This window comes from Pleurodeles waltl, chromosome 3_1 (assembly GCF_031143425.1).
Source record: "Pleurodeles waltl isolate 20211129_DDA chromosome 3_1, aPleWal1.hap1.20221129, whole genome shotgun sequence".
In the NCBI taxonomy this organism is placed as follows: domain Eukaryota; kingdom Metazoa; phylum Chordata; class Amphibia; order Caudata; family Salamandridae; genus Pleurodeles; species Pleurodeles waltl.
In genome coordinates, this window is record NC_090440.1 from 847,777,044 (window position 1) to 847,791,843 (window position 14,800).

Below are 14,800 nucleotides of genomic sequence, written 5' to 3' on the forward strand. Positions count from 1 at the left end.
GATGGTGCTAACCCCGAACACTACATCAATAGTGCCAGAAATTCTGATGCTATTGTCCCCTACCCTGCGCCATGGTGCGCCATATTTTAAATATAGCGCACACATGGTGGCGGTATGGGGTCTCAAGGGGCTGCAAGAAAAGTAGTGCTACATAGACATTTATATGGGCCATAATTTTTAGAACTGGGTGGGTTAACTTCAATCCTCCACAATTTGTATTTTTCAACCTGAAGGCTCAACATTTAGAGATATAGGGGCCTATTTACAAGGCCCTGGCACTGCTGGTGCGTCACTTTTTATATGAAAAAAGTGGTACACCAGTGGCACAAGTGGCTTGTAAATAAGCTCCTTACTATCTTGGGTGTCTCTGCTCCTGAAGGAATGTTTGCAATGCATTTAACTGACCTGTGGCAAACTTATCCTTTCATCATTTCCTTCCACAACAGATGATGATGGTGTGCTGCTCAGCGCCCTGATGAATATTGTCATTGTTTTTTGTGGAGTGTTTGTCTTTGTCACACCTTTCCCCAAATCCCCTTTCCCATCCATTTATTGAGCCCTGAAATCTCTTTCCCTAGGCTGTCTCATTTACTGAGGTATAACTTAATTTTACACCATAAATGGATCACACCCTTGCTGGGGTGGGAGTGGTGAAAGTGACACCAACTCAGTGCATGAGCTTCTGTTATCTGAGCAATATTCCACACCAGCCCCATCCACATCCTCATCCAGGCCTTGTGTTTTGTGTTGCATAAAGGCTTAACCGTGTCCATCCATTTCTGACTCTGAGCTCATTTCTCCTGACTCGAGGATTTCATTTCCTAAGTTTAGTTTTCATTAAACATCAGCTTCCAATAGCTCAAAAGAAGTTGATATTGCAAATTTTTTTTATCTTATCAGGTCTTATTTGTTGTGTGTCAATTAATGTCATTGTTGTAGTATGTTCTCAGTCTTCCTAAAGTTATGATATAATATATAACCCACTAACTCTCTGTTTTCTTTCAATCTAGTTGACAGTGGTGGATAACACTTTGATAAATCCTGCAGTTGGAGTTTGCATAGGTGGGAGTGCCACCTTGTGTCTTCCCTGTTAGGGCACTAGCCTTCTATTTCTACTACCCCCTTAAGTTAAGATAAGATGCCACCTTGGGAAAACCCTGCAGTAAAAAGAATGAGGGATCAGCTCTTGCTTCATCTATTAAGATAAGAGAAGAACTATGGATTGAAGTGAACTTGTTAATTAGTAATTAACTTCTACTGAAGGAGATGTTGTTTGTGTGTAGCTAGGTTTTTTTAGGCAAAATAGGCAATGCAATCATCCCCTAGTGAGCAATATAGTTACAGAGGGCAGTAGAGCAAGGATATAAGTAAAGGACATAGACTTTTTATCAGATTTAAAAAACAGGCTACACTAAAAGACAGCAGTGCAAACTAAAACCCCAAAATAAAGTTTTGATGCATACATGAAGTAAAATAAATGATCCCCCTTCATTTTTTACAAATAGAAAACCCAGCCTTTCCACCCACAACCGGCCCACCTCTCTACCCAAATAAAGGGCCCGTCCCCAAAAGTCCAATGAAAGTCCACTTCAAAAGAAACAGACGTTCACAATGAAAGTTCAAAGTGCAAAACCTGATCCCAACTCCCTTTCCCACCCTCTCCACCCACAACAAGCGCCCTTCCCACCACAACCCAAAAAATTTAAAGAGTCAAAAGAGGATGTTCTCTACACACGTCTGGAGATCGTCCAGGGTTGCCTCAATGTGTGTCACCGAGTGGTCCAGGCGCGCATAGTGTTGCAGGATGCGGTGTTGGAAGTTGCGGTCCGAGTGTGAGGTGGCAGAAGTGGTGGAACGGGGACAGGCTGATGCCAGCTATAAGCTGCAATGAGAGTGCCGTTGGGAGGCTGGAGGTGCTGATGACCAGTTAGAGAAGCTAGGACCGGCGGGCTTGTTGACTGCTGCCTGGGCCTTGTCCTCCTCCTCCTGAAGGGTCACCAGCCACTGATATTCATTCCGGATGCCCACCAGCCTCTGCCGCCGTAACCGGGCAGCTATCTCCTGGTGATTTCGATGTCCAGCAGGGTTGCTGGAAAGGAAAAGGAATATTGCAAATAATTAACAGTGTTCTGTGCAAACAAGTTTATAAAATGCAGAGTGGCACAGTAGCAGTAAATTGCTGGTCTCCTAGGGCTACATGAATTTGATGTGGTTGTTATGACGAGTCAATGGGTCATTTTCTACCCGCACATGCCTCACAGTAGTTGACGAGTGTCAAAAGGGTAAACTTTGAACTGACATGAATCCATTATGGAAGCCATGAAATATTAATCACTTGTACATTAATGTGGTGCATGCCAAAAGGGATTTTTCAATTTTCTTGGGTGTTGGGCAGAGCTTTGGAAAGAATAAAGGACTGGCGTATTAGGAGGTGACAGAGTGGGCAATGGGAGAGAAGGAAAACACATCTTTCAAGTGTGCAATGCATTGACAACTTTGTAAATGCTGCATAGACAATACAATTGTACTGGCGAATTGAACCACTCTCCAGTTACGTCATAGTAGCATGGGTGACTAATGGAGAGGGAGGTATGATGTGCCATGCTTCAACTACTGTGAGTTAAGAGAGAAGACAAAAAATTAAAATACCCCCACTTTGAACCAAAGCTTTGATAAACATGCAAACCCAGGTGAACAGACACGTCCCTCTTCAGAAGAGCTCCCTTATTTCTTGATCCAAGCAATTATACATTCATCTTTTCATTCACCTATTCTATTCACCCGTTGATACCCACCATTTAAGCTTTACATTATCTTGTCCAGTCTTTCACCATACCAATCCAGCCATCAACATATCCACCTGCCCAACCATACACTCACCTATCCAGTATCCACCCTTTCAAACACCCTGCTTTCACCTATCCATACATTTACCCATGCATCATTTGTTACCATTGTTCATTACCATCCACCCATTCTGTACCCAAGCATCCTTTTACCTATCCACCCTTGACCCAATGAGGCATCCTTTCACCCCTTTCATTCATCATTTCTCCCACCCATGCATCTCCTATCACTCACCTATGCATCCTTTCCTTTCACCCACACTTCATTTCATTCATATACCATTTCACCCATTTTTGTTTTTTAGCCGTCCAGCCTTTGTTTGCTTTTCCATCAAGCCATCACTTGTAGTGTCTGTTCATTATGAGCTTTAGTCGTCTGATTTGCAGAGAGATGAGGACATTAAGATCTCAACCCCCACTGTAGCTGCCAAAGCAGGGGCTTCACAAGCAATACCCTTCCAGTGAGTATAGTAGTAATTGTTAATGAGCAAGAGCAATATGACTTACCATCGCCCATCCCTGCTGCTGCCGGTTCTCCCCCTTAGAGTGCTGCCGCGTCCAGTGCATTGGTGCTGCAGCCGGCCCCTACACTGGTGGCCAGTGCGGCTGGAAAAAACATTACACATTTTAGATTCTAACAAAATACAACCGCAATAGATCACTACAGTTCTATCTGTTTCTATCATTCACTTTAGGAATTTTGTCAGTTTTAAGAAAAGCCAGGAAGCCAAATCAACCTCAAATGTTTCATAATGGAGGGGCAGAGCTAAGTCACTGAAGAGCAATAAAGGGGTGGAATACTTTGGTCAATTCAGGAGCACCTATGGTGAAGTCGTGGTTGGCAAATGCAATGGACATGAGCAAGGCAAAGAAAACCATCACAAACATGTGTAGAAATGCCGACTTGGGCATGCAATATTGTTGGTAGAGTACCTGTCCTAAAAATGTGTCCTCGTAGTATTAAAGTACTGTACCAATCCACAAGATATATAAGGGTAGAAGGGAAAGCTAAGCTTAGTAACAAGGCAGTAGAAACATGAAAAATAGATAAATCGAGGGATAACAAGAATTTAACAAAGCTTAGGTAGAAGAAAAATAAGAATGAAAAAGGTAGACTGGCACAGTAAAAAGAAAAGAAAAAATAGTCAAAATGAGGAGAGGAGAAAATTAGAGAAATAATAATCATAATAATAATAATAAAAATAATATAACAGGAAGCCTTACTGTGGCCAGCGGATATGCCAGCAACGACACTGGTGGTGGCACTGGCACCCTAGTTTCCTCCTGGGCCTACCTTGGATATTGCCTTCTTCTTCCCCTTGTGTTAAGGTAGGAAATAAAGAAGATTAAAAAAAAGATTAGTGGTACAGTTAATCTCCCAAAAATTATTTCGACAAACAGAGGCAAACACAGTAACATTGTACTTTCCTAAATCAGATTGCCTAATATTGATCAACTCAACTCAAGTTGACCTATTACTTTTACTTTCCTAATTCCTACACCTAAGCCCTACTCCAAATTTCCTAAACTACAGGCCATATTTACAAACCTTTGATGCAGAGCACCACTAAAAGACTTCTTGCTTCACTATCCTGTTTCAAAAGAAAAGAGCAGGAATGTGCCGTATCTACAAGATATGGTGCACTCATGTCCTTGTCCCCTCTGTTGGTGCACAATGGGCTTCCATGCGCCAACGCAGGCATCCCTGCACCATGGTACAATGGTGCCTGCATTGTGGAGATTATTGTTTTTGTGCATGAAGGGGCACCTTGCTGCAAAAAACAATAAAAGAGGACTTGTACTTTCATTCTGCAGCACACATAGAGAAAGCAAAATATGAGGGGAAATAAAGGTATTTCTCTTTGTTGCGTCTCACTTATACCTCCTTTGGGGAGGTTAGTCTTTTGACACATTTCCATGTTTACAAAACCTTGTAAATCTGGGAATGTGTCAAATGCCATGGGTGTTACGTGGAAAATGGGGTGGGGCTTCACCCCTTGACGGTGCTGATGCCCACAAAATAAGCAGCTAGCAGCCACATCGGTGCAGCCACTCTCTCTGCCGCCCATGGAGCTGGGTAGGAAAAAGAAAGGGTAAGTAATAGAATGAAAGAAGAAAGAAAAAATAGAAATAAAGTAAAGGGGAAAGCAAAAAAATTGTATTTAAAAAGTTACAAAAACAAACCAACAAATGACAGAAATGTAAAATATTCAAACACAAAGACACATAGGGCCTTATTACGACCCTCGAGGTCCAATGACTGCCAGTGGCGGTCTGACCGCTGGCAATGCGGCGGTCCGACTGCCACCTTACGACTGTGTTGGTAGCGCCACGGTCGGACTGCCAGCACCGCTACTTTTCATCGACACGACAGTGTGGTGGTGCTGGCGGTCCCACGCAGCATTGCCCTGGGGATTACGGCAACCTTCTCCTCCAGCGGTTTCATGGCGGTAGCACTGCCATGAATCAGCTGGCAGAGACGGGGTGCAGGGTGCTCTAGGGGGGCCCCCTAGCCAGCCCTATCGCTAAGTTCACTGTCTGCTTTGAAGACAGTGAACTTTGTGACAGGTGCTAGTGAACTCCATACACTGCAGCATTGCCACCGGCTCTATTATGAGTCAGAGACAATACTGTAGGCCATTTCCTGCTGGGCCAGCGGGCAGAAACAATGAGGCAAAAATAACACTCCAAATTTACAAAGTGACGCAATGCATGCATTGCGCCATTTTGTAACCCCTTGCGCCACATTATTCCTGCGCCAGACATAATGTATGCAAGGGGGAAGTTACTGCGTTAGGGAGGCCGAAAAAATGGCGCAAAGAAATCTAAAAGATTTCTTTGCGGCATTTTTTTCTGCATTTTTAATGCCTGCTCATAGCGGGCGTTGAAAGGGGGCGTGCGATTGTTTTCAATAGGCCTCTATGTACTGCTCAGGGTTAAAGCCAACATTTTGACGCTAACCCTAAACAGTACATCAATAGCGTCAGAAATTCTGATGGTATTGCCCCCTACCCTGCCCCATGGTGTGCCACATTTTAAATACAGCACACACATGGTGGCGGTGGTGGGGCACAAGGGACAACAAGAAAAGTGCTGTTACATGTAATACAGCACCACTTTTCTTTTCTCAAACCTGGCCCTCAGGGTGGATTAAAGTTAGGCCCAGCACCATGCACAGAGAGACAGAGAAACAAACCACATGGTGACTTTTGTACAATATTTGCAATGCAAGAATGCAAATCATACTCCTGAATGTGAAAAATGTAGCGCGAACAGGAGCGCAGAGCAACTCCGCCAGCTGGTGGAGTTCCGTAGAGCTCACAGAATTTTTTTAAGCACTTCGCAGAATTCTGCGTAGTGGTAATTCCCGAGCTCCACCCACCCCTACTTTACGCCACTTCACTCCACAACTATGCCTGGGCAGAGTTCATGGAGTTCTGTGCCACGCTATGGGGAGTTCCACAAAGTGGTGGAATGTTTTAGGTCGCACCATTCATGCTGATTTTTAGAGCCATGTGCTTGTCCCACACTGTAAAATCAGTGCGAACTGAATCACATGCAGGGCAAGAGGGTGCTGCTTCTTTTCTGCCTCTCAAGTAGATTTTCTACTTGAGCGGTGGCCTCCTCAACCCACATGGAAGGTTTCTCAACACGAGTGGTAGCGACCATCTGTGACCACCCACATTATTGAGAAATCTCCCCGGTAGGTGGTTTGGAGTAAGATTTTCTTCACTCGCAATCGCTAACTTGAGGTTGGCGAGCGTGAGTGAGGAAAAATCTCTGCTCTGCAGACTTTTTCAGAACTCCACACTCTAAGGCAAGGGCAGAGTGGGAAAAACGTCCTAAATTCTGTGAGCAGAGCGAAGTTCACTGCCCACCCCTATCTTTGTCTCCACTGTATGCCACTCCATGACACTCTACTCTATGCTACTGTATGAAACTCCACTCTACGACACTCTACTCTATGATATTTTGTTTAACTCTATACCCCTTCACCACACTCAACTGCACTGTACTCCTTTCGATTCCACAAAACTTCACTCTACGACACTCTACAACACTCCACTCTTCGCCACTCTTCACCACTCTACCCTACTTTTCACCACTCCACTCTATACCACTCCACTCTGTACCACTCTCCTTTACTCCACTAAGCTTTATCCATGCTGAAAAGCATTGTGGTACAACCTGGCTAAAGCATATTTGAAAATTAAACAGCTCTTGCATAGGTAATGTCTATTGGCTTTGCCAATTATTGTTTTAGTTTTGCTTTTCTCTAGGCCTCAGGCCATTCAGATCTTGGCCCACTTAGCGGACTGCTCCAAAAGAATGCTGATGGCCTGTACAAAAATGTCAGAAGTCCTCCATGCAACACTTCATAGAGACTATGGCTATGTGATATGGTCGATTATGCTTCTAATAGTCAGTAATTTTTCATAATAGGTCAAATGTAACTTCTTCATTAAAATCCATCTGCGTATTTCATACCACAGCTCACAGGGAGCCCTGCTGTCGGGCTATTTCAGTGGCTCTTGCTGAACATGGCCACTTATGTCATGCCCTAGAAATGAAGAGTAGAGATTGTTGGCGAATGACGTCATATAATCTGGATAGTAGTGTGATTTTAGTTCTTACTTTGCTGGTAAATTGCTGATCGCATTCATTTCCAGCAAAAAGGTGCAAACGGCCAAATGACTTTCAAAACTACAAAGACCTGGGTGTAACATCTCATCCTTCCTTTTGCAAAAATGCTTAAGCACTTTTGGGCTCAAAGGTTAGCACAGTAATTTAGATTAGGTCTGATATTTAGTAGATCTCGTAGAACAATGAGAATATTCTTTTGCATTATTAAATAAATGTACATTCCCCATTAGAGCAGTTTGATGCAGGTTTGAGAATCACAACAATTATCGTCTTGGGCAAACACAGTTATATAGGTCATTTGAGAAACAGTGGAATTTTAGGACATTTGAAGTATTTGGATGCTTTTATTAGCATCACACCCACTTACATTAATGCAAGACGTCTTAGAAACTTCACTTCAAATGCAATCCAATTAACCTATACTAGTAATGCGCAACAATCCTAAATGTTCTAGTTTTGCAGAGAGGCACTCCAACTCCGAGGTTGCTCACAAACCTGAGACTGGGAAGAGAAATGGCTACCGAAGAAATATATTATAAGAATCAGTTTTAATGTGTATAAGTCTTGCTTGACAGTGCACTGTCTGCACTCCTATTGCTAACAATTATTTAAAATCTCAGTTGAATGGGCTTTGGCTCTTTCCCCAGGAGCAAACTGCTCTTTCACCTCATGCCATTGGATGTTTGGTGTATCATTCCACCTCCACTGATTTGCTTGAACTGCGTTCCACAGGGGACTATTTTACAACCCAAGGGTACTGTGAACCAACATGCATTAAATCCATCTCACAAATGCATATGCAATAAAAGTGATTGCTTATTGTTTTGCTCCCCCATCACAACAGTTTATTTAAAATGTTTTATTGAAGGCTCAAAAAGAAAGACAGGTCTGTTGACTTTGCCAATGCATTTCTGTACTCTGACTGTGGCCGAAAAGCTGGTTTAAGTCCAAAGTAACAACAGCCTTTACCCCCAGACAAAGAAAGGGAAAATATTTGTGAAGTTAACCAAAGAGTGAATACCAAGAAACATAGGCCTCATTTACAAGGTCTTTGCGTCACTGTGGCATCATCTTTTTTGACGGAGCGGTGGTGCTAGCAGTGCACTATACTGCTCCAGATTTACAAACGAATGTACTGGGCCTAATGCGTCAGTTTGTGAACTCTTCCATCACATATGGCCAGGTATAATGTATGCATGGTAGGCGTTCCCACTGGAAAAGCCACGCAGAACTGACGCAGTGAAATTTACAACATTTCAATGTGACATTCTGTGACTTCACTGTGTCAGAATTTTATCGCCTGCTAAGATCAGCTGTAAAATTGATGCAGGGCTTTTCTCTATGGGGGCCTCCTCGCATTGCTGGATTAGAGTCCGTTTTTTTATGCAAGTCCAGCAATGCCTGAGTTTAGCACCAAGAGATGCGTCAGAATTTCTGATGCATCTTTAAAAATGTGCCCAATGGAGCTCTGTATTTTGAATACAGAGTATCCACAGCATCATTAGGGGATTGTAGGTCAGTGCAAGAAATCTGACGCATCAGGGCTGATGAGTCAGATTCTTGTAAATGAGGTCCTCAGAAAGAATACACAACTGAAGCTCTCTTATCTACCAGCACCATTGTTCTGGTAAACCCCGACTCTCCTCACACAGGTCTGGGTGGGATCTGTCAGGCAGCCTCACACCTAAATACAATGGAGGGGAAACAGAGGCACATAGCTTATTCCTTCACAGGCACTTCAGAAAGGCATGGTTTGACTTATTTCAGTCCCCATACATGAGCTATCAATGCAGTGAAAGAATGTCAGATGTGTTGGTCTGTCCCAGTATTTACACAAACAACAATTTAAATACTACAATTTTGTTTTATTTCTTTTATAGCACTATAACCCAACTCATGGATGAGGAAATCAAAGCAGGCAAGTGCTGCACAGGTATGCATACAAGGATGGGATCAAAGCAGCCAGGTATTGCACAGTTGTGCACAGGAGAACGAAAAGAACCTGAGCAGGCACGCACAGCAGGATTAAAGGCGCTGGGTGCTCTATGTCCAATGTCCCTCCTCATGTGCCTTGGAATACGAGGGGTAGTGGAGAGATTAAGTGGCACACCTTCCACTTTCCGAGCACAAGACAGAAGCAGGCGATTAGTGCAAAGGCAACAGGCATGCCTGGAAAAGCAGGCTCTGCTTGTGAGGCTGGCCCTTCAATGGGACTGCCCCTCAACGGCACCGAGGGGTGGGTCAGGAATCACCCCCAACCTACAATGCTTTATTACCCCAGTAGCACTTATGGCTGCCCTCACTGTAGCCCTCTGCAGGCCCTTCAACAGATGGTTGGTCACCCCCACTCCCTGCACAGCTTTCATGCCCAAGTAACACTCAAGGCTGCCCCCCACTCCTGCCCTCTGCAGGTCTGGCCCCACATAGCACTGTCCCTCACTGGCACTGGGAAATAAGTATGCATTGTCCTGTCTGAAGTCCCAACTGAAAGTTGGCCCAGGGGGCCTCACACTGTTGCCCTATGCGGGCAAGGCCCAGGCCACAGTCACACCCCATGACACTGACAGCCACCCACTAGGGAGGGAATATTCTAAAGCATTTATGACCCAGTAATGCAGGATGCCCACGGCCATGTGAGACTTGACCAGCACATAAGCACATCACATGGCACTGCCACTAATTGGAGAGGGAATACCCCTGCTCCCCCCACACAGCTTTATGCCCCAGTACTAGAGGCTGCCCCAGATGCGCTGTGAGCCTGGACCTGCCCATAGTCATTCAGCATGGCACTGCCACTCACTGGCACAGGTGAGGGAACAACACATGCTCCCTCAAATGCCTTTCATGCCCTACTAGTAGAAATACCAAATAATGAGGGAATACTAATACAAAATGTGCTGCACTATACCATATAACTTGGCTTTTCTTGCCATATAATTTAGTCAACACTACCACATAATTTGATCCTCATCTGCCACATAATTCCAGTGGCCCTGGCTATACATCCTTCATTCTTTCATTCAAGTACAAAGGAATAAAAACTCCAGATGTATTGTTCTAATGATGCAACTAGAGCCTGATAGAGGGTGTCCACAACATTAAAAAGTCCCCTCTGCTTTGTTGTGGACAGACACACCGCACACACCTCGCTGAAGAAGTTGTCTATTGTTGCTCACACTCCCCCCTGCACTCCCTCAGCCTGTGATGTTACTGCATCACAGATACTTGCAATGTGGGTGCTGTACTGAGCCTGAACGGCAAGACTATGCGCACAATTCATAGCAGAATATATAATGGCACGTGCAGGGTTATCCCCAAACTTTTTGCCTTCTTCCTCTTATTTTCTAACTTGTTTTGATTGGTCTGCAGAACACTGGGCACTTTACCACTGCTAACCAGTGCTAAAGTGCATATGCTCTCTGTCTAAATTGTATTGGTGATTGGTTAATCCATGATTGGCAATTTGTACATAAAAACATGCCAGTGCTCAAAGCTCTCCTCTGAAATACTCAGCTGTTGCAATTAAATGTGTGAGCACAGAATACTGAGGCAGCCTAATAGTAGAGCCATCTCGGGCCTCTTTATTTCATTTACAGCCACTCCTTAGTCTTTCAGCTCACTCTTGCAGCTTTCTGCTTTCTCCTTTTGTGACACTTTTCCGTATTTCTCTTCCTCTGTATTTCCCATTTGTGTCTTTGCTCACAGTAAACGCCTGATGCAGAAAGATAAGTGCCGGCCCCAAAAACAAGTGCCAGTGCCCCCTACCGGCAACCACCAGCTCAAATTAAGCACTGTGATTGACATATTTGGTTTACTAGTAAGTACCTAGTATAGTGCACCATGGGCGCCCATGGCCTCTAGATCAAATATTACTAGTGAGCCTGCAGAACTGATTGTGCCACGCAAATGAGTAGCCCTGTAAACATGCCTCAGACCTGCCACTGCAGTGTCTGAGTGGACAGTTTTAAACTGCCATTTCAATCTGGCAAGTGCACCCGCTTGCAAGGCCCAAACCTTTCCTTTTACTAATGAAAGTCACCCCTAAAGTAGGCCCAATGCAACCCCATGGGCAGGGTGCAGTGTATTTTAAAGGTAGGACATGTACTAGTGTGTTTAGATGTCCTGATATTGAAATACTGCTAAATTTGTTTTTCACTATTGCCAGGCCTGTCTCCCTTATAGGGTACCATGGGGATTGCCTTGAAATACCTTTTAAATGTAATTTCCCATTGGGCGCAGATAGAGATTTGGAGTTTGGGGTCTCTGAACTCACAATTTAAAAATATGTCTTTTAGTGAAGTTGGTTTTCGCATTGCAAGTTTGAAAATGCTACCTTTAGAAAGTGGGGATTTTTCTGCTTAACCATTCTTTGCCTCTGCCTGTCTGCTGAATACATGTCTGGGACAGGATGACAGTTGGGCTGTTTGTGTATTCACTCTAGACAGACAAACAAAGGGAGCTGAGGTGTGCCCGGAACATTCTGATGGCCCATCATGAGGCTGATGGGTCTTCCTGAGCTAGAGTGAAGGAAGGAGCTGACACTTGCACTTGAATAGGGCTGTGCCTGTCCTCGCACAAAGCAGTCTCCAACCCCCTGGAATGTGTCTGGGGCGAGGGCAGGGAGGACAAGGTCTTATGAACTACAAAGACTTCTCTTTGAAGTTTGCCTAATTCAGAGACAGAAATGGGTATAAGTACTGGACGTCTGACTCCACAAAGTTAGAACACTTCTGGACTGAGGATATTCAGCTAGGAAGAAGAGCTGGATGCTGTAGGAGGTACTGCCACTCCGCCTGTTGCTTTGTTGTGCTGGCGTGCTGCTTGCTGCTTCTGTCCTCGGAGTGAAATGACTAGACTTTGCTTTCTACATCCTGCTTTCCAAGGTTCTCTAAGGGCTTGAACTGAGTTTTCCTCCTGTTCAGCAGTCTTGGGCCATCTAAGACTTCACCTACCAGGGCCTGAGCTCTCTTGCTGAGAGTCCTGAGTTGCCAAGTGATGCCACATCCAGTTCCTGGGCCCTTGGAAGTGAGCTCTGGTGCAACCAAGAAGAACCCAGGCACATCGACTCCAGGACGACTTTGGAACCGGCACTTCTGTCCGACTCCATGCCGCTGTCTGCACCAGATCGATGGTCCCCGCTGAGTGCAACAACCATAAGATGCATAACAGGCTCAACAGCACTGCAGGGCCTTGGAAGTACCACCACAGTGTGCGAGTGCTGTGTCCCGACATCCAGGACACCTGACTGCACCACAGGAACTGTGTTGTGATCGTGACAACACAGAGTGGATGCCTTGCATTTTGACCTGGTGGATTCATCGACCTTGTCGGGTCATAAGCAACCAATGACTCACCACCGATGCCACATCATCTCTCCTGCCAAGCAGTACGGAACCAACACCTCACCTCCTTGGTGGCAGTAAGGAACCAACACCCTACCTGCTCCAACGACGTCTCACTTCCTTGACTCCCTGCAATGTCTTTGTTTCCTCATTGTTTTCCAAGAGGCACTGTGTGACTCTGTGATGAGCCCACACTTCCTCACGAGTGGCGTCAGACTATTGGGAATGCCTTCGTCAAGATGCCGTAATAGCCCCAGTTGGTGCTATTGTGTTTCTAAGCGCTTTAGTAAGATTTAATCTTTGAAAATGTGTATCTTTGCGTGTGTATGATGGATTTTTGTAATTTTGGTCTTGTTTTACTCAGATAAATATTGGCTATTTTTCTAAACTGGTGTAGAGAAATTTTGGGGTGTTTTCAGTGTATTTCTGTGTATGTGTACAAATACTTTGCACATTGCCACTGAGATAAACCACATTGTTCGTGACAAGCTACCATGGGGGTGAGCAGGGGTTATTTTAGCTGTGTGACTCCCTTGACCTGACTAGAGCGAGGGTCCATACTTGAACAGGGTGCAAACCACTACCAACTAGAGACCTCATTTCTAACAGCAAGCTTTACACAGATGTGCCCAATGCGCATTACCCCATTTACTAATCTTGGTGTGATTTGAAGACGTGAAATGCATCTCACCCGCACTTCTTTGGAGCAGGTGCATTATACTGCTGAGAAATCATACCGGGCTTGGAACAGATCACATGTACACTACATATTGATCTCTGTAGCTTTGGGCCTTGCTTAGGCATGTTATTCTGCAGGTTACAGGGTACACTCACATCTATGCAGCAGGCGCTCAACCGACTGAATGTGTCATCATGTGGAGTCTGACTGTGCGTTCCGGAAACCTGAAACAATATGAATCCTGTGACCTTTGAGGAGTCAGCAAAACATTTCACCATTTAAAAGTCACATTTTTATGTCCCGCCTTTACCCTGGACGCTAGGGTGATTTTGAAAATCAGAAAATGTGAGGCGCTATACATAAGAATCTAGAAAACAAGTGCACATTTTTGGACTTTGTGGCACTGCCTCTGAATGCTATTCTGCCCTTTTCAGCGACTCTCTGCCAGCAAGCTTGAACTCTTGCATCCATGGATGTTAGCATGCCTCACATCACAAACAGCCTGACATCATATGACTGACTCTGCCCCTGCTCGAGCTTTCAAGGACCCATCGTATCATGATACATCCACATTTCTTTACAGACCAGTCAGCCTCGGACTGGCGCGGTTTGGGCACAGTGTGTACCGCCGAACCTGGAGCCTCACCGTGTTCCCGGAGATTGCTCACTAAAAGCAGATGGTGCACCCTGGCTAATGCCCAGCTCTCTCTCTGTTCATATATTGACAGTATTCCCCGCACACCACAATGTCCACGTTCGGGGTGTGCAAGCCTGTGCACCCTAGCCAGCCTCCAGAATGGGCAGTGATGGCATGCCAGCCCCATCAACGCTTCCCACTCCTCCGAGGCCTTAGCCTATGTGGGTTGCCCAGCTCTGTCTCAGTCTGACTGTGGTTCCTCATATATGCACAGGGAAGGTGACCGGCACTTCACAAGGAGCTCTGAGGTCTAGTCAGTGTGACAAGTCCTATGCTAGATGCCATGTATGTGGCTACTGTTGGACCGAGAATAAGAGAGGTTCACGCAAGGGAAGGCAGAGTGAACTGCAGCAAGCCAAAACAAAACTTTACTCAAAACTCACTCACCTAGGCTACATACTTATTCTTCCTCGGCCTGGTGACTGGAGTGCAGTGGCACAAACTATAGTAGAAGAACCTGGAAGGAAGCTGCTGGACTCCTGCCACCTATCAGAACTGAATCACTGGAGATTCTGGGTCTCGGTGGAAGAGGCAGAGACCACTGACACCACCCCCCCTCCTTCATTGTCTCAGACGGCCTGCCCTACCCGCA